Source organism: Mirounga angustirostris, unplaced genomic scaffold, assembly GCF_029215605.1.
Source record: "Mirounga angustirostris isolate CCGP_5_RB_7025 unplaced genomic scaffold, mMirAng1.0.hap1 SCAF_5, whole genome shotgun sequence".
Classification (NCBI taxonomy): domain Eukaryota; kingdom Metazoa; phylum Chordata; class Mammalia; order Carnivora; family Phocidae; genus Mirounga; species Mirounga angustirostris.
In genome coordinates, this window is record NW_026991713.1 from 168,278,626 (window position 1) to 168,299,061 (window position 20,436).

Genomic DNA, 20,436 nt, shown 5'->3' on the forward strand with positions numbered 1-20,436 from the left:
GGCTCAGTCGGTTAAGCGTCTGCCTTTGGCTCAGGTCGTGATCCCAGGGTCCTGGGATCGAGTCCCACATCGGGCTCCCTGCTCAGCAGGAAGCCTGCTTCTCCCTCTCCCCCCGCTCGTGTTCTCTCACTATCTCTCTCTCTCAAATAAATAAATAAAATCTTAAAAAAGAAAGCAGGCAAGTAAGCAAGAAAGGAGAGACTGACAAAAACATGGTGGGTCTCTGTCTTGGAGGACCTGGTGCTGCAACAGTTTATCAAACAGGGTCTGGTGGCCAGAGGCTGGGCTATAGGTGCCATCATGGTTAATGTGATATGTCAACGTGACGGGGCCGAGGGTGTCCAGATCAAACCTTATTTCTGGCTGTGTCTGTGAGGATGTTTCTGGATGAGATTAGCATTTGAATTAGTAGACTCAGCCAAATAAGATTGTCTTCCCCAATGTGGGTGGGCATCATCTGATCCTTTGAGGGCCTGCATATAGAACCAAAAGGTGAAGGAAGGAGGAATTCATCCTTTTTGCTTCCTGCCTGCCTGCGCAGCTGGGACATTGGTGTTCTCCTGCCTTTGGATCTTGACATACACGGTCAGTGTTCCCAGCTCTCTGACTAGGACCATACCTACCTGGCTTTCCTGGGTTCTCCAGCCTGCAGAGGGCAGATCGTGGGACTTAGCCCCCATAATCATGTGAGCAGCTCCTCATCATAAATCTCTCCACATATATATGCATGGGTGTATCCTTTTGGCTCTGTTTCTCTGGAGAACCCTAAGGCAGGGGCCAATGGGGAAGAAGCTCAGTTTTAGGAATTAGGCCACATTATCAGGGCAGAAGAACTGCCTCAAGTCTGAGCGCTCAGAGTAGAGGACTTGAGCCCCTTCATTCGCCCTCATTAAAGGCAAGAGTGGCTCAGAGGTCTGGGAGGGGCTGAGCCTTCCCCTGAGACCAGGAGACTCCAGGAGGACTGGTGGGGCAGGGATCAAGGTGGGCCTTTATTCTCCCTGTCTGCCTCCTGTTTGCAGGTGGCGAGTGTCCCAGACAAGGTCTCGGAGGGCTTTGTGCTGCTCCGTTCCAGAAACGGTCTGACTCTGAACGCGGAGTCTGGAGAGGGGAGATGCCCCTGAGCTGTTACCTTGGGCTGCAGACTCCACCTGCTCTTCTGAAGCTCCCAGCACTGAAAAAGGAGCCCTTCCTCCAATGTTTGCTGTCCCTTTCCCCATTTTTCCATATGCCCTTGCCATTTCTGGGGAGCAGAGAAAGGGGCGCGGGGAGTATGTGCGTGTGTGCGTGCGCACATGTCTACCCCCTGTGCGCACGGGCTTCCCTGCTGGTCCGTGTCTGATACTCTTCTCGTCGCGAGAAGACTTCGAAGTGGCTGTGGCAACAGCGGGGACCGATGTTGTTGAGAAACTCGGAAGATGTGTGAATTGTCCGTTTCACACCGCTCCTTTAATGCCGAGGTCCTCCCTAGCGATAATGACAGGAGGAGGACGGGAATATTGTGTTTTCTGTCCCTGCTACCGTCTGGGGCAGCCAGCTGCTGTGCAATCTTGTGAAATCCATAGCCACCGACCGGGTGCCCGAGGCTTCCCCAGTCATGGGGGTGTTTGTTTATCTTACCTTTCACCATATCAGGCTTAATTAGGGCAAGCCTGTTTCTCCGGTCTTAACGGGGGCAAGGGAGCCTCACACCATGCCTTCCCTGGGTAGACAGCCAGCAAACATTTATCAGTGATGGTGACAGTGATAAGCACAAAGAGAATTCTTAGAAGTACAGAGGTGGTGAGACTTGGTGGATACATCTGTGCCCGCAGCCAGATTTGGACCGATTGAACCGAAGAAGCCCACCAATTGCCTCCATTAGTATTTGGAAGTTTCTTCTTGATAGAAAAAGGCTTTTCTTTGCAGAGCATGGACTTTATTGCCTTCAAGTTCACTGGGTAACCTTGGGTCAGGAACTCTGTATCTCTGCATCTCAGTCCCCGCCCCCCACCTCGCTTCCTGGAGTTATTATGGGAATCAAATAAGATTGAATGTGTTTAGTGTAAATTAACTCAATAAATACTAACGGTTATGACAGTCGCATAATGTAGTGGTTAAGGGCATGGACTCTGGGGCCAGACCACCTGGGTTTGAACTTTGCCTCTGGTGCCTCCCTGCTGTACGATCTTGACTTCTCTGTGTCTCACTTTTCTCATCTGTGAATGGGGACAATAAGAGAACCCACCCGCTGGGGTTTTATGATGCTTGAGTAAATGAATTTTGTAAAGTGCTTAGAATAGTTCTCGGCATATCGTCACTGCTATGTAAGTATTCATAATAAATAAATAAAATTAGGCATCGCACTGCAGAGTATCATTTGGAGAAAATCTCCCGACAGTGGGACAGTAAAAATCCAACCTTTCTTAACACTGCCACTTTGGGATTATTTCTGTATTGGCCAGCTTTGCCCATGCAATAAACAGCCTCAAACCTCAGAGAAATAGGAATTTCTCGCTTATGTTTTAAGTGCGCTGCTGTGGGTCTGTGGGGCTCTGCTCCATGCCTTTCATCACTCTGGGGCTCAGGCTGAAAGAGTAGCTCCAATGTGGATGTGCCCACACTTTTGATGGAGGTGAAGATCATGTGATCTGAGCAGACCCCTGCAATCGCATATAAAGCAGCTGTTTGGATGTGACATGGCCGATCCCAGACATATCACGTGGCTGTGGACCTGAATGCACAATTTCCTATCTGGAATGGGGGTCGTGTGTATGACTGAACAAGGCAGCTTTCTGGAACAAGAACCAAGGTAGTGAGGAGATATGGCACCATTTCATGAGGAACAGTTGAGACAGTTAGCCCGGAGAGCTTCTGATGTGGTAGATGTCTCCACATATTTGAAAGCTATTTGGTGACAGATTAATGAAATATATACTGCGTAGCTCTGAATTAGGGTACGAGGCACAAAGCAGAGTTGGCTTGGCGTAAATTTGTGAAAATGGGCTGTCAATCATGGCAATGGGTCTCCTCATGGTCAAGCGGACACCCCAGTTACCGGAAGTATTTAAGTGGTAGCATTAGCAGGTCAAATGAGACGACTTAGGAGGGCTTCGTGTCATCGTGCGTTCCCCCAAATTATTTTCACTCTGAATGGAAGCCAACTCTACCTAAGTTTGAAAAGTAGTGTCAGGTCATTTGGGATCGACAAGTGTGGCTGATTAGACCCCAGCCTTAGCCTTGCATGAGACCTACAGTGAGATGTCATGGTCACTGGCACTGCTCATCAGGCATTTCTTTTTCTTCTGAGCGAATAGGAAGATCTCACCTCCCCACCCATTGTGAAATTAGGCGTTTCCGTGGGCTCCGCTTTGACTGATGAAATGTGAGCGCTGATGATGCGTGTGACTTGCAAGAGGAAACTTCGAGAGCCCGTGTGATTCACCATGCTCCCCGAGCAGATGCGCTGGGAGGAAGCCTCTGTGAGCCTGGGGACTTCACCGATTATAGAAACAGATTCCCTTGCTGATCCGCGTTGCTCATGTATTAGGACTGAGAAACAAACACTGTCCTAGTTAGTGAGATTTCTCCGGTTGCTTGTTACTGCAGCATCATCTCGTCGAGCTTGTTTGCTTATGTTTCCTCCATAAAAGCAGCGCTGTCTGCTGAACCGCATTTGTGATGGTGAATGTTCCAGTAGCCCAGTGAAGAGAGTAGAAAGAAACAGGTGAAATTAATCTTAATAACATACTTTATTTAGCCCAATATATCTAGAATATTATTATTTCATCATGTAATTGATGTCAGAAATTAACGAGGTCTTTTACACTCTTCTTTCCATCCAAAGCCTCTGAACTTTGAGGTGTATTTTTTTTTTAATTTTATTTATTTATTTGTCAGAGAGAGACACAGCGAGAGAGGGAACACAAGCAGGGGGAGTGGGACAGGGAGCAGCTGGCTTCCCGCTGAGCAGGGAGCCTGATGCGGGGCTCGATCCCAGGACCCTGGGACCCTGGGACCATGACCTGAGCCGAAGGCAGACGCTTAACGACTGAGCCACCCAGGTGCCCCTAGGGTGTGTTTCACACTCCCAGCCCCTCTCAACTGGAGCTAGCTATAGTTCAAGTCATAGCCACATTGGTCAGCCTGGATTAGAGCCTTCGAGAATAAGACTTGGCTTTCTAGGGACATGGTTAAGGGGACGCCGCAAGCTTTTTTGCTATGGGTTATTTAATTGGACCCAGATTCATGTTGCGAAGGGGAAGGATAAGCATTTATATATATAAAAAAAGCAGGAGGTCTGTTATATTGATTTTCATGTAAACAGAAGGACAATGGAATCAGATTTTACTTTTTATCTAGTAGCAGATAGAAACTATGCCGAGGGTCCTTTTGTACACATGATTTGTGACTTTTAAATAAATGGGTAATGCAGTCATGCTCAAAGCCAGACACCTGTGTGTGTGTGTGTGTGTGTGTGTTTGCAGTAAAAAGTGTCCCCCTCCCCCGGCTCACTTCCTACCCACCCCTCATCTCTACCGCATACCGCCTACTACTAGTATTAGTGGTATTAGCTCCTTTCAGAGTCCCTTCATGTATATACATACAAAGGTGAACTTCTCTTCTTATTTCTCTTTTACACAGAAGGTAGCGTACCACACACACTTTTCAGTACTTTGCTGATTTTTCTATTTCACTTAAAATAAACGTACGTTGGAGTTCTTTCTATGAAGACATAGAGACGCTCATCTTTTTTCTTCACGGGACACTGAGTTGTTACACCATAATATTTAACTAGTCCCTTATTGATGACAAGGAGACTCATGCTTTTGTAAACAATGCTAAAATAAATGGCCTGTGTGCACGTCACTTTGCGTGGGTATAAGGATATCTGGAAATATTTTTTATTTTATTTTATTTTATTTTTATTCTTATGTTAATCCCCATACATTACATCATTAGTTTTAGATGTAGTGTTCCATGATTCATTGTTTGTGCATAACACCCAGTGCTCCATGCAGAATGTGCCCTCCTCAATACCCACCACCAGGCTAACCCATCCTCCCACCCCCCTCCCCTCTAGAACCCTCAGTTTGTTTTTCAGAGTCCATCGTCTATCATGGTTCATCTCTCCCTCCGATTTCCCCCCCTTCATTCTTCCCCTCCTGCTACCTTCTTCTTCTTCTTTTTTTTTTTCTTAACATATATTGCATGATTTGTTTCAGAGGTTCAGATCTGAGATTCAACAGTCTTGCACAATTCACAGCGCTTACCAGAGCACATACCCTCCCCAGTGTCTATCACCCAGTCACTCCATCCCTCCCACCCCACCCCAGATTTTTATTTTTTTATTTTTATTTATTTATTTATTTATTTATTTTTATTCTTATGTTAATCCCCATACATTACATCATTAGTTTTAGATGCAGTGTTCCATGATTCATTGTTTGTGCATAACACCCAGTGCTCCATGCAGAATGTGCCCTCCTCAATACCCATCACCAGGCTAACCCATCCTCCCACCTCCCTCCCCTCTAGAACCCTCAGTTTGTTTTTCAGAGTGGGTATAAGGATATCTGAAGGATACATCCCAGAGGTGGCATGGCTGGGGGTAAGGGACCAAAGATTAATGTCATGTTCTGCTGACTTGTCTTTCACGGCCTGAGAGAACTGAGTTAAAGTCTTCTGCACCTGGCAGGTTTTTGTTTGTTTTACTATATGTCTTGGTGACTTCTGCTTTAGGAATTTGCTGCTAGGTAGTTGGATATATACATGTTCATAACTGTTATAGGTTCATTGTGAATTGCACCCTTTCGCATTAAATAGGGCCCTTCTTTGTGTCATTTAATGCTTTTTTGGCCTCAGTTCCACTTTGTCTAATATTAATATCATAGACCTGGCTTTCATTTTGTTTGCATTTGCTTGGTATACTTTTGTCCAGGCTTTTCTTCTTTTTTTTTTTTGAGCATGAGTGAGAGCAGGGGGCGGGGGATGGGAAGTGGGGAGGGACAGAGGGGGAGAGAGAATCTTAAGCATGTTCCATGCCCCAGGCGGGGTTCAATCTCACAACCCTGAGATCATGACCTAAGCGGAGATCAAGAGTCAGATGCTTAACCAACTGAGGCTCCCAGGCCCCCCCACCCCAGGCTTTTATTTTTTAAAAATCACTTTGTTTTACATCTGTCTCTTTACAGGCTGGAGTTTGTATTTTCTTTGTGTTATGACCTAAAAAACTTTTACTTTTAATAATGATTGAAGCTCATTGACATACTGATAGGTCCGCTTGGGTTTAGTTTTTCATACTTTATGTGTTCTTCTCAAGTATTTATAATTACTTCTTAAGTGTTTTACTCTGTGATCTTTGCTGTGTGTGTGTGTGTGTGTGTAGTTCTTCTGATATTTAGGAGGGTCGGTGTTTTTGTTCTAGTTGTTACCTTCATAAAATTAATTATAGCTTTATATAATTCTCTCAGCCCCGATTTTTCCACACAGTATCTAATGGTTTCCTAGCACGTACGGATATAAACCTAATGTATTTCTGTCCGTCTGTCCTTCCTTTCTTCTTTTTAATTCAGACTTCTCCTAAACTTGGTCAATAATATTATCTTTCCTGCAGCTTACATTTGAACTGTCACTAGGCTTTTATTACTTCTCATCTACTTGATTACTAGATTTGTCAGCTTTATGTAATATTCTCTGACTCTCCTCTGTTACCAATGAGGCAAATAGCAGAATTACTCTACTTCCTTCCTTCTCTGTCTTCTCTTGTCCATTTTTTTGTTAACTGTGTCGTTCCTAGATTGTCAAGTCCTGTGACACTCACATTCTCTTCTCTCATCTAAATCCGTGCATGTGTTTCATTTTTTCCACTCTGAGCTGTGTGTATGGAAGACCCAGCCAATTCTTTTGCTTTGGCACCTCAGACAATTCTCACACGTTGCAACTGACCCTCTAGAAGTTTCCTCAAGTAGGGCGTGGGTTAGTGATCCTGGAGTGTGTGCAGGGTCACAGCTGTTTGTCCGTGGTCATTATACTTGGAGGATAATTTGGATAAATGGAAAATTCTTGGCTCAGACGATAAATCCCTAGGGAGTTTTAGGTAGTTCTCCAGTGTCATCAAGGGTTGGATATAGCTGGGGAGAAATCTGAAATCAGCCCTTTTTTTTCTCTTGTAATCGAAATTTTAAATACCAGATCAAAGGGTTCTTTACCTTGAAAGTCCAACAGCTTTGCCAGGAGATGCGTTGGTGTTGGCTCGTCTGCGGCGATTTCCCTGACCACAGTATTCCTTTTCAGCAGTGTCAAGCCTTTTATTTCAGGAGAGTTTTCTTGAGTTGTATTGTTAAATATTTGTTCTCCTTCATTGTTCTGGCTCACTTTAGTTTTTTTCCAAGGGAGTCTGATATTGGCTCTCGTATGTCTGTCCTTTACATCTGTGCTTGCATCCCTCATGTGCTGCGACTCCTCGTTTCATTTTGTGGCTTTTATTCAACTTTGGCAAATCTGTCTTCATGTCCCTTTTTATGTATCTTTGCAGCGTCTTCTCCCTTTTGTACCTCTGTATTTTGTTTTCACTTTGCTCCTGTGATGTTTGTTCTATTTTTTTTTCTACTTCTGTCCTTGAGTTTTGCCAGCCACATTTCATTGAGAACTTTTTGGGAATCAATGATTTTTCTGTCCTTTGCTCATATTTTTTCTTATGGAGTCTCTGTGTTGGTGCTGAACCAGTTATTTATATTATTATTATTATTTTTAAAGATTTTATTTATTTATTTGACAGAGAGAGACAGCATGAGCACAGGTAGGGACAGAGGGAGAGGGAGAAGCAGGCTCCCCATGGAGCAGGGCTTGATCCCAGGACCCCGGAATCATGACCTGAGCCAAAGGCAGGTGCTTAACCGACTGAGTCACTCAGGTCCCCCAAACCAGTTATTTATATTATTTATTATGGCTGTTGTTATCTATTTATAATCTCTATGATATTCTATATCCTACGACTACCACATTAACTGCTGAAGAACACAGGGGTTAGGCAGTTGAAAATCCATGGATAACTTTTGGCTCTTGAAAAACTTAACTATTGAAAGCCTCCTGTTGACCAGAAGCCTTACCAATAACATAAACAGTTGATGAATACATATTTTGTCTGTTACGTGTATTCTGTACTATATTCTTACAATAAAGTAAGCTAGAGAGAAGAAAATGTTATTAACAAAATCATAAGGAAGAGATAATACATTTATAGTATTGTATTGAATTTACTGAAAAAAAATCTCATATATGTGGACCCATGCAGTTCAAACCCATGTTGTTCAAGGGGCAACTGTATTATTATCCTTATTCCAGCTATGACTAGTAATAATAATACCGTTGTTGTTATTCATCATGTAATTCATCGCAGAATGGGTTGGGTTTTCTGAGCCGGCTCTTTGTTAGAAGATCCTGGGTCGGGGCACGGGTCTGGGCAGCCCTCTTCAGCTCCCTGGAGACAGACTCCCACCGGCCGGGGCTCAGCCATGATTCTCTGTGCCTCTGGCCTCAGCCACCAGTTCTGTTCACCTGATCCCTGTAAACAGCCCTTCCCTTCTGACCATGTCAATGAGGTGGCTCTTTTCTGAAATTTGTCCCCACTGGGCTCTTCTGTCACCCCTGTCACTTCTGCTCTTCACGCTTCCTCCAATTCAAGCCCGATCTCAACCAATCTGGGGGGGCCCCTTACATGTTTGGGAATCTGGATTATATCCATCTCTGAATTCTGTGGAAACTACATTTTGTGCAGTTTATAATTCTCCTTTTGCTTTTGTGTCATTTCTTGTGAGGGGAAGAAGTAAAATGAGAAGTGGGAGATGGCTACTTATTGATCTGCCATGTTCATACCGGAAGTCTTGCTTCTCAAACTGACTTGAAATCCACGAACTGTTGATATTCTTTTAGAGCACAGTTGTGTGGCTTATTTTAAAGCCGGGAGTGCTTGGTTGTAAGTAGAGAAGGCTGCTTTATGAAGTAGGGTTTTCTCTCAGCAAGTATTTCCAAAAATACTTGGAACAGTGTTACTCCTTATGAATCTCTACCAATTCTGGGCACCTTCCTCAGGAATCCAGAAAAGATGCTTTTATAAATCAGCAAACTTGTATAATTTATGCCTGCAGGCTCTCAGAGAGCTTGTCCTTTGTATCGGTGTCTGATCTAAAGCTGGAGAATGAATGGCTAGAATTCTGGCATCCTACCGTGACATCAGACAGCCTTGGGTCATCACGCAAGGGCACTCTCCTACTCAGCTGGTAGGGCTGTAAATTGGTACAAGTTTTCTGGAGGGACTCTGGCAATCCATATTAAGAAACTGAAAAAAATTCATACCCTTTCAGCCAGTAAATCTATTTTTAGGAATTCAGCCTGCGGATATAATCAGAGCCACAGAGATCAATGCCCAAAAATGATTACCAAAAGTTGAACACTGCTTAAAATATTCGAGGGTACTAGTTAAGACGTGGTTCGTGCATTTGACGGACTAGATATCATTCATGAAGCATTTTAGTGTTGTGGGAATATGCTTATGATATTATGTTAGGGTAGGATATAAATCTATAGGCCAAGTGATCTCAGTTATGTGAAATATGCAAAAAAAAAAAAAACCAAACTGGAAAGAAATATATCAAGCATTAATAATGAGCATTTCCAGTTATGAGACAGTAGAGTCATACTTATTTTCTCTGTATACTTTGCTGTGTTTTGAACTTTTCGCCAATGAGCACATCTAGTATATTTTATATTGGCCTCTTATTTTCAATTTGTTTTTTTAGGAAATGCATTCATGTGGGACAAAACTCAAAAGGCATAGGGATATATAGTGAACAGTCTATTGCTTGACCTCTATCTCCTATTTGTTCATTCATTCATTCATTCATTGCCTAGTTCTTCTCCCTGTAGGAAACGGTATTCTTTGTTTCATGGGTGTATGTTCAGAGATATTCTGTGCCATCCAAGTAAAAACCCCCACACATGTATCTTCTTTTCCTCTCCCTTTCTTATATAAATAGTAGCAAACTACATATACGCCATTCTGTTCCTTTTTTTTTTTTTTAAACTTCATATATTTTGGCAATGATGTCATATAAGTATAGAAAGAGCTTCTTAGAGTTTAGGAATTGTTGCATGGAATTCCATTCTTTGGAGGTACCTTGATTTGGTTAAATCAACACTAAAACTGTTACCGATCTTTTCCTGTTGTTATAAACAATGCTGTGATAAATAACCTGGAACATAGGTCATTTCAAACATGTATGTTGTTTATAATCGATGATAGCTCATTACAGCTGTCAGCAGGGTTCTACGAGACGCCTTGCTGCCCGTGTCCACCTTGACAATGGAATGTCGACTGAAACAAGACTGAGTTGGGCAGGACAGACAGGAGGGAAGAAAGCTCTTTCATGGCTGAAGGATATGAGCTGTGTCATAGGTATAGTATTAAGTTAGGCTTGTTTCCCAAGTAGTAGTTCATCCATTTCAGGAACCCTTGTCCACCTGACTTACGTCTGTGTAACATCTCATTGAAAACTCCTTGCTGATAGCTCACTGCTATTTTTCACACATAATGTGGGGCTTGTAATTCTTTAAGTCTCTTAATTTCTTACAATTCTGTAAGTCTTTTCTGCTAACTTTTCTCATTTGATGCTTGTTAGCCCATGGAAGAGGGTAGAACAGTTAATACCCCATTTCACGGGTGAGGACAGTTAGCAAGCTCTGGATCCCTTGTTTGGTTCCTACCCTAGTGCAGCCCCGAGCCAGCATGCTCCAGTTCTAGGCCCTGCTCTCTTCCTTCCTGTCCATGAAGTACATTACAACTTTAGCTTTCTCAACTTCTTTTTTCCGACAGCCATTTTTTGTGAGACAACTCATTTCCTTACTTGGGGCAATATTTCACCCCCAGCTTCTCTTGGAGATTTTACCAGGATGTCACATTGCTTAAAACTAGACCTTCTATGTTTGATTTCTTCATTGAGATTTTATGGCTCTGGTGGGCTATTTCCAACTAAAAATATAGCAGCCATTCTCATTGGCATTGAACTTTAGAGCTTCTGTCTCTAATTTATCTTGGTGTTGGAGCAGACCCAGAGCTGTTTTCTGAGGACAGTCTTGGCCCTTCATGGGGCTACTCACTCAACTCACCTCAAGCTTATTTCCTGGTTGGGCTCCTTAATTTACAGGCAAGGATATCAAATATGCTCTTTGCTCTGCAGGCTGTTAAAGCATAAAGATCAGCATTTAAGCAGCAGCATGGAGTATCTGTCCTCCAGCTCCCTGTTGAAGGACAAACCCTTGAATCCTTTGTTGTCTAGTTCTAAGCCGCACTCAGCAAAACCCCAATCTTCTACTGATTTTCCATATATCCTTTATTGCCACCGATGCAGGATACCTTTCTCTCCTTCTGGAGTCGAACTTGAAATTTTAATCCACTCCTTAATCCAATCAACAGAGAGACATGAAGCATGACTAGGTATCAGTGCTGGTCGCCAGTCAAGGTGTTGGGAATACAAGGTGTGAGCAAGACAAAGTTGCTATTCTCGAGAAATTTGTATTCTAGTTGGAGGAGACAGATGGATAGATGTTAAACAAATAAAACGAGTAGACATCTAGTATGTCAGATATTGATAAATGCTATAGAGAAAATTAAAGCAATTTAGGGGAAATAGAGTGAAAAGATGTAGGTGTGTGTGTGCATGTGCATGCATGCACTATTTTCAGGGAGGTAGGGTTGGAAAAGCTTCATAGTCATATAACATTTGGATAGAGACCAGAAAGAAGGCGTGAGGCCCTTATATCCTGGAGGGAAGAGCATTCGAGACAGAGGGCTTCTCATGTTTCGGGGGCAACAAGATGTGGCTGGAACAAACAGAGGAGGGGGGGAAGTAGAGAGGTGGTATGGGGGGAGTGTTGGAGTTGGGGCAGGTGCCAGACCACCCATGGCCTCTAGGTGTATTAGGCAGGGTCCTCCAAAGAAACAGAATCAATGGGATATAAATCTATGTTTATATCGGAAGAGATTAATATATACAATATTATAATATAAATATATGTAACATATGTATATAATTAAAAGAATTATGAGGAATTGCTTCACATAGTTATGGAGCTGAGGAGTCCCACAATCTGCGATCTGCAAGCTGGAGACCCAGGGAAGCTGGCTGTGTAGTTCCAGTCAGAAAACCAGCAGGCTTGAGACCCAAGCCAGTATTTCAGTTTGAGTCTCAAGACAAGAAAAGATCAATGTTCCAGCTCAAATCAGTTAGGCAGGTAGAGTTCCCTCTTAGTCAGCCTTTTGGTGCCATTCAGATCTTCAGCTGATTGGACAAGGCCCACCCACATTAGGGAGGGCTATCTGCTTGACTCAGTCTACTGATTTGATGTTAAATTTCATCCAGAAACACCCTCACAGACACACCCAAGATGCTGTCTAACTAAAGATCTCGACACCCTGTAGCCGAGTTGACACATGAAATCAACCATTGCCGTAGGCAGTAGTAACTGGTTTTTACTTGGAGAGAGATGGGGAGCCACTGGAGATTTTGAACAGAGGAGACTTAAGTTCTAGCAGGATCCCTGGCTCTTGGGTTGAGAATAGACTGTGTGTGTGGGGGGGTAGAGCATGGGGGGGCAGGCAGAGAGAAGAGTTGGGTGGGCCACTGAAAGCATCTAAGTGAGAAATGTGGGTGGCCTGGACTAGAATGGGGCTGATGGGCACAGTGTGAAAAGGTTGTGGTTCTAGATGCGTGTTCTAGATACACTTTAAGAGGGTCTGGGGCATTCTCTCAAATAAATAAATAAATAATCTTAAAAAAAAAAAAAAGGGCGTCTGGGTGACTCAGTTGGTTAAGAGGGTCTGGGGCATCTGGGTGGCTCAGTTAGTTCGGTGTCCAGCTTTTGATTTTGACTCAGGTCCTGATCTGAGGGTTGTGGGATCGAGCCCTGAGTGGGGCTCTGCGCTCGGCAAGGGTCTGCTCGGGATTCTCCCTCACCCTCTGCCCCTCCCCCTGCTCTCTCTCTCTCTCTCTCTCTCTGTTAAATAAATAAATAAATCTTTAAAAAAAAAATAAGAGAGGGGCGCCTGGGTGGCTCAGTCATTAAGTGTCTGCCTTCGGCTCAGGTCATGTTCCCAGGGTCCTGGGATCGAGTCCCACATCGGGCTCCCTGCTTGGCGGGAAGCCTGCTTCTCCCTCTCCCACTCTCCTTGCTTGTGTTCCCTCTCTCGCTGTGTCTCTCTCTGTCAAATAAATAAAATCTTAAAAAAAAAATAAGAGAGAGAGAGAGAGAGAGACTGCGGGCTCACAGAACCTTGTCCATACTTTTGTGACAGCACCTCTCATTTTGGACTGTAATTGCGGACTTGTTTGTCTCCTGCATTGAATGCTGTTTTAGTAATCTTTGTAAAAATAGCAATATAATAATAGCTAACAGCTCCTGAGCTGTGCTCTGTGTCAGTGACTGGGCTCAGTGCTTTATATACATAGTATCTCATTTGATTTTCACATCAACCCTGTGAGCTTATTCTTATTTTGTTGGAGTATCGTTGACAGCCAGTGTTATAACTACAAACATGTTATTAATCCAATGTTATATAGGGTGTTCTTAAAGGCTGGAAATATTGTTATTTTCTATTTTAACCGGTTGCATATGTCCTCGAGGGCATTATGTAGATTTGTCTTAGTTTTTAGACTTAGGGAGATCCTAAGAAGGACACAAGAAGGTTTAGAAACTTGTCTACAAGCTCACACCTTTAAATGCCTAGTGCTGTGTTTAGTACCTAGCAGGGACTGAATGAGTGGTGCTCATTCCTTCACAGATATTTCTCAGGTCCACTGTGAGCCAGGCTCATGGGGAATGGGGACACAGCATTGAAAAGACGCCCAAAGTTGCCTCCCTCCAGAAGCTTGTGTTCTAATGGGATGGCACGCTTGGGGGCCCACGAGTAACCCGTCCCATTTTGGCAGAATGGAAGACTAGAAGGAAGGCTTGGTGCGGTGAGTAGGGACAAGCCAGTTGTGAACCCTGAACGCAGGTGAGGAGCTTTATTTAGAAAAGAGGCCATGCCTCTCTAGGTGAAGACACTGAGCACGCTGGGCAGCCCGATGATGACGGGCTGTGTCTTCCTGGCTCATCTGTTCTTTCTTTCTCCCTCGTTCTCCTGCAGTGCAATTACAGAGCAGTACTGGCGAGGCTGAAAATCCTCCTCCTTTTGACTTGATGCTTTGGTCAACAGGACACTTCCTCAGTGGGACATCAAAGGAGGTGACTGAGCAGGAAGAGGGATCGCCTCCAGAAGCCGGGAGAACGTGTTGCCTCTGCAGCTCTTCAGAGGGGCCTCGTCAGCCAGCAGCTGTGCTTGGCGTGTGAGCATATGGCGGGGTCTGGTGTGGCCCAGATTTCACTCGAGTGCCCTTAATGAGCCGGCAGCTGCTTCTGTCGCTGCCTCCCTGTCGCTGCCCCATTGCCCTGGCCCGCCCCGCCATCTCCGCGACAGTCTGCTCCACGGGCAGGGCAGCGTTCCTTGCTCCAGCTGCCGGGTGCAGGTGGGGAGGGCAGGACCCAGAGCAGCTCTCCCTTTGCACGGTCAAGATCACCTATTGGCACCGGAGTCCACCAAAGTGATGGGCACCATGGGAGCTCCGGGGGTGCTCAACCCTCCTTGGAACTGGGCAATGGCTCTGTAAACACAAGGCATAAAATAAAGACATGCAGCCAGTTTAATTTTCATGTAAGCCACAGTCGGCTGGCGGCAGTAACTATTTGGGGGGAAATTCAGGGTGCAGGCTGCAGTAGACAGATTATGCAGACCTGGTTCTGCTGCTAAGAGTTGGGTGCCATTGGGCGAAGCACCCGGCTGCACTGAGCTGTAGTTTGTCATCGGTGAAATGAAGGAATCGGAGCAGGTAATCACCCCCCCCCCCACTGCCACGACTGTCTTATTATGGTCACGGTGCGCCAGGCACTGATCCGAGGGTTTTTCCTGTATTGGGTACACAGATATCAACTTTCTCTGTTTCAGACTGCTGTCTCCCCCCATGTCAGAAGACTCTATTCCCTCAATGTAATTTTTTTTAAAGAGTTTATTTATTTATTTGTCAGAGAAAGAGCGCACAAGCAGGGGGAGCGGCAGGCAGAGGGAGAAGCAGGCTCCCTGCTGAGCAGGGAGCCCTATGCGGGGCTCGATCCCAGGACCCTGAGATCATGACCTGAGCCGAAGGCAGACGCCCAATAACTGAGCCACCCAGACCATCCCTTCCCTCAATCTAATCTTACATAGAACCCACATTGCAAACAGAACTTTGGGCCCAGCTTTGGACCCGGTCCAGTCATTCAGCTTCCCCTCCTGCCCTGCGGTGGCTCCACCGAGGATCACAGCTAGAAGACCACCAGCGGGAGTGTGCTGGTTCTCTATGGCTTCTGTCAGAAAGCACCACTACCTTGGTGGATTCAAACCATTTATTCTCTCACAGTTCTGGAGGCTGGAAGTCCAAAATTGGTGTCACTGGGCTGGTTCCTTCCGGGGGCTCTAGAGAAGAATCCGTTGTCTTGCCTTTTCCAGCTTCTGGAATCTGCCTGCAGTGCTGGGCTCCAGGACGTTCTCACGTCCCTGCAACCTCTTGCTTCTATCTTCACCTCTTCTACTGCTCGTCTGTGGCCAAGGCCCCTCCTGGTCTCCTTCCTGTGGGGACCATGCTGAAACACTGGGTCTACCCACGTAGTCTGGTAAAATCTCCCTATCTCAGGATCCTCAGCTTAATCACACCTTCCAAGTCCCTTTTGCCAAGTTAAGTAACCCTCATGGGTTCCAGGGACTAGGGGGCCATTAGTCACCCTACCCCACAGGGAGCTTCTAAATCCCCTCAGCTCTGTTAGCTCTTCTATACACGCAGAATTGGATAATAATGCATATGTACGTATTGATCGCTCCTTTCCAAAGCTCCCCCCCTCCCATTTGCCCTCTATGTTGGTCTCCTCTGTAATGCAATACCGTGCATGGGGCAGGGTTGTCCTCTGAGCCTGGACCAGGTGGAACATGAAGGGGTTGACATGGGGAGGGTCCCAGTGCCCCTCTGTCGTTCCTTGCTTGCCTGGTGTCTGATCACCGCAGGAATGTCAATAATAATTATTTCCCTCTTTGTGATTAGCTCCACTCAAGCTGGGTTTAAATGATATCAAAACAGCCAGTCAATTTGGTCCATTTACTCAGTCTGTCAATTTAGTAGAAAATAAAGAATCAATTAAATGAGTGGTTTGAGTGAATTGACAGGTTGTCTCACTGACTTAGTTGAGATAAGAAGGCCTGTTTGGACAGCTCCAGAGGTGAGGATGCCACCACCCTGAACCTCCTTATTCTCCCAGGGGCCCCCCTCTGTGGTCCCCTTTCTCTGCATTCTCGGAGATCGTAGTTGTTTTAAGAAATATTGCAGCGAGGATCTGATTTTGTTGTGCCGACATCCTGAGGTGGTCAGGGCAGCAGAGGAACCCGGCAGGGAGGCTCAGTAAGAAATTGAAAGATTCGCAGCAACAGTAACAGCAACATGAACCTCTTAAAATGTGCTGAGAATGGATTTAAACACTTTGCATTGGTTAGCTAATTAAACCCACTCCACAATCTGTGAGGTAGCTTGTTTTCCAGGTATTATCCAGGTATTTTATCCAGTTATTACTCTCCAGATTTTACAAGGAGGAAGGTAACGGCAGGGCTGGGACCCAAACCTAAGTCTCTTAACCCCCTGCTTCTCTCTCTAGATCAGAAGTTCCCAAACCTGGATCCACTGAAGAGACTGAAAATATGAGAAGTCATACACATAAGGTTCTACACTTCGGCTCTATTTGTAATAGCAAAGAACTAGAAATAACCCAGAAGGAGCTGTAGCTATTCCCATGATAGAGGACCAGGCACCTCTGTGAAGGAGTGAGCCTCTCTACATAGCAGGAGGGAACAAGCTTCTGGAGTCAGTGAAAAAAGTTCAGAGTGTCATGTGAAGCCTGGCTGGCTCAGTTCAGTATAGTATGCGACTCTTAGGGTCCTGAGTGCAAGCCCCACGTTGGGCATAGAGCTTACCTAAAGAAAAAAACAAGCTAAGAGTGTGGTCCTCTACATTTATTTAAGAAAGGAGGGGGCAATGTATTTCCTGGTGAGAAACTCCACAGGACGCCTGTCTTCTTCATTAAAAAAAAAAAAAAAAAAAAAAGGAAATTGCTTTTAAAAAAAGAGAGGAGGAACCTACAGATTAAAAGAATTTAGGAGAGTGCAGACAGCTTCTCCTTTGCCTTCCTGCCCACTGCTCGCTTGTGGTGTATTCAATAAACTTCTATCTCTTTATAAATAAATAGATAGATGATAGATGATAGATAAATTTAGGAGATATATCAGCGAATTGTAAATTGGACCTTATGTACCTTCCAACTGAAGCAAATGGTTAAGAAATACATCAAACAGGAGAGTCAGATTATGACAAATTATTTGAGGAATTACTCTTACAGAGAGTTTTTTTACTTATTTTTTTGGTGTGACAGGATATGGTGCTTTTTTTTTTTTTTTTTTTTAAAGACTCCTCTTTCAGAGATACATTCTGAAGTTTGACATCTGAGATTTGCTTCAAAAGAATTGTATTTTGGGGAGAGAAGGGAGGGAGAGAATGGGGGGCAGTAAAGCAAGATTGGTCCTGACCGATTCATTATTGACATTGGATGAGATGGGGGAGCCTTGAGCATAGTGTTCTATGTTGCATATTCTTAAAGTGTTCTATATAAAATAAGTTACAGAGGTAACTTTTCCTGGAGAAGGAATTCTTACTGAATTGCCTTCCATAGTGCCTGGGCTTAGTTTTGCTTTTGTTTTTGGTTTAAAAGCTCCCGCTGTGCTTTTAAAGCATGGCCAGAATTCCAGAACCCCCTCTAATTTTCCTTAACCTTGCCCCAGCGGAGTTCCAAATTCAGTCCCGCCAGACTGATGCTCTACCGGGGAAAGGACCCTTCCCCTGTGACTGATCTTCTCTTTACACTTTTCAGTTAAGTCAGTGTCAGGGTTGCGAGCTCTTTTTTTGTTACTTTTCCTAATTTCCCCAGCTGGTTTGAAACTTGAGGAAGTTAATAGCCATTTTGTATTTGACTGATTTTGCCCTTGGGGCCTCTGAGAATGCCTGCCAATAATGAGCTGACCCATTTTTAGAATCAGGGTGTGGTTCCTAAGACTTCGCTGTTTCCTTCACCAGAAGAGGAAATGCCCATCACGGCAGGAACCTGCATGCAAGTCCCTTCAAGTTCATTTCCACAATGCTTGCTGCTCTGGAGAGAGAATGCATGCAGTTCCTGCTAGGAGTCAGCGATCTGGCCAGGGAAGGAAGGGGGTGTGAGCAGTTCCCTAAGGGGCATCTTTTACCTATTTGAGTTTTCTCTCAGGTCAGGGAGGGTCACTTGAGAAACTACTTCACAGGGACCCCACGGGACTGGAGGTCAAGGAACGTTTACAGTTGAGCTGCTGAACGCCCAGGAGGGATGTGAACTCAAGGACCACCCTGTAATCCCACAGCCAAAATGTCAGATGAGGACAGAACTCCTCCAGAGTGGATGGGGAGGGGAATGCTGGGTCTATCTGCTCTGTCTAGAGACCTGGATTCTGTGCAACCTGTGTAGGAGCTCAGGAGCCCACACATAAAGGATCCTGCACATGGTTTAATGCTCCACTGTCCCTGTCTTGAAATTCCTAATGATTTTTGAGCAAAAGGACCCTCGTTTTCATTTGTACCTGCAACTTAGGTCCCGGTTGAGAGGAAACGTTGAGATTGTGAACGTGACATTGTAGGGAGGGTCACACTATCTCTTCTCAAAGCCCGAAGGATCTTGTACCACGTGTAAAGCCCAGAGGTGGGTGTGTAACATAAGAAAAGCAAGAAAAGCCAGAAATGGAGAGAGGGACGCCACAGTAAGAAGGAGATCAATATGAGTATTTTTAGTTCTGATGGAAGGACTTCTCCCCTTCACTGGGTCTCTTCTGAGCTGGTTCCATCAATGAGAACAGGGCTGGGGAAATCAGATGCCTTCCGCTGAGGAGCTAAGTGGGCTTCCAGGGGCTGTGGTGGCCACCCAGGAGTGGGGGCTTTTTAGGATAAGGAACAATGCTATTTCAGAGATTTCCTGCTCAGGACTCTGAGCTAGTCTACATGGTGAAGCTGGGCCTCCAACCCAGGTAGGCCGTCTCTGTGCCCACTCTCCTGCCCATTTCATGGCAGTCTTCTTTATAGGGAAACCTATCCATTCACTGGCTCATTCACCAGACAGCACACTCATACACATTGTTACATTGTGTGCATTTAGATACATATACATATACATACAGACACACATGGACACAAAAAGACACACACACATCCAGAATTTCGGACAGAGTTTTAGGCCTCAGAGTTCCAGTGGAAAACAAGACAGGAAAGGTTTTGTTCTCACCATGAAGGACGAGGGGGCAGATGGGTAGGGCCATGGTAGGAGGGGATGAGCGTTCCAGATAGTGTCAGAAAACGTGAGGCGGGGTGTTCAGTGGATCATTTCAAGTCAGTCATCCTCTGACATCTTGACCCACCCTTGAAAACAATCAAACCACTGTTGTTTCCTTCATTTTCAAATATGCCAGATTACACGGTTTAATTAAAAGAGACAAGATTGAACATCACCATAATAGCCAAATTAACCTCTGATCATTGCTTTGCAGCAAAGCTTCTCCAAGTGAGGTCCCTGGACCAGCCCCTGCAGGGGCTGTGAACTTGCCGGAAATGTGAATTCTCAGGCCCTACTTACTGAATCAGAATCAAGAACCTGTGTTTTGAGAAGCCATCTGGGTGATTCAAATGCACAGTGAGGTGGAGAACCACGGGGAGCGGGGGCAAGGGTAAGCCACCTTCCCTGAGACCTTGAACTCTATTCAGTTACAGATGATTCTGATGCCCTCTTACCTTTGACAACTTTACTGTGTATCAAGAAAGAGCCTTGGGCGCCTGGGTGGCTCAGATGGTTAAGTGTCTGCTTTCGGCTCAGGTCATGATCCCAGGGTCCTGGGATCGAGTCCCGCATCGGGCTCCCTGCTCAGCAGGGGGCCTGCTTCTGCCTCTCTCTCTCTCTCTCTCTCTCTCTCTCCCTGTCTCTCATGAATAAATAAATAAAATCTAAAAAAAAAAAAAAAAGAAAGAGCCTTCACATCCACTCTCGCATGTGTCCTGAATCACACCTGGGCAACCACACAGCCTCTTGGTTACTTTCTTGTTGTTTCCAGACTTCACAGTCTACTTCGTGGAGTTTTCACTGAACTAGTAAAAGAGCAGAGGGATGACAGGTGGAGGGGGAAATGTGACTGAGAGGGCTTCATGAAAGACGCATGAAAAGGGGGAGTGAGATACTGGGCTAATTTTGCCAGCTGCTGCAGTCCCACTTCCTTCCCCCACCCCG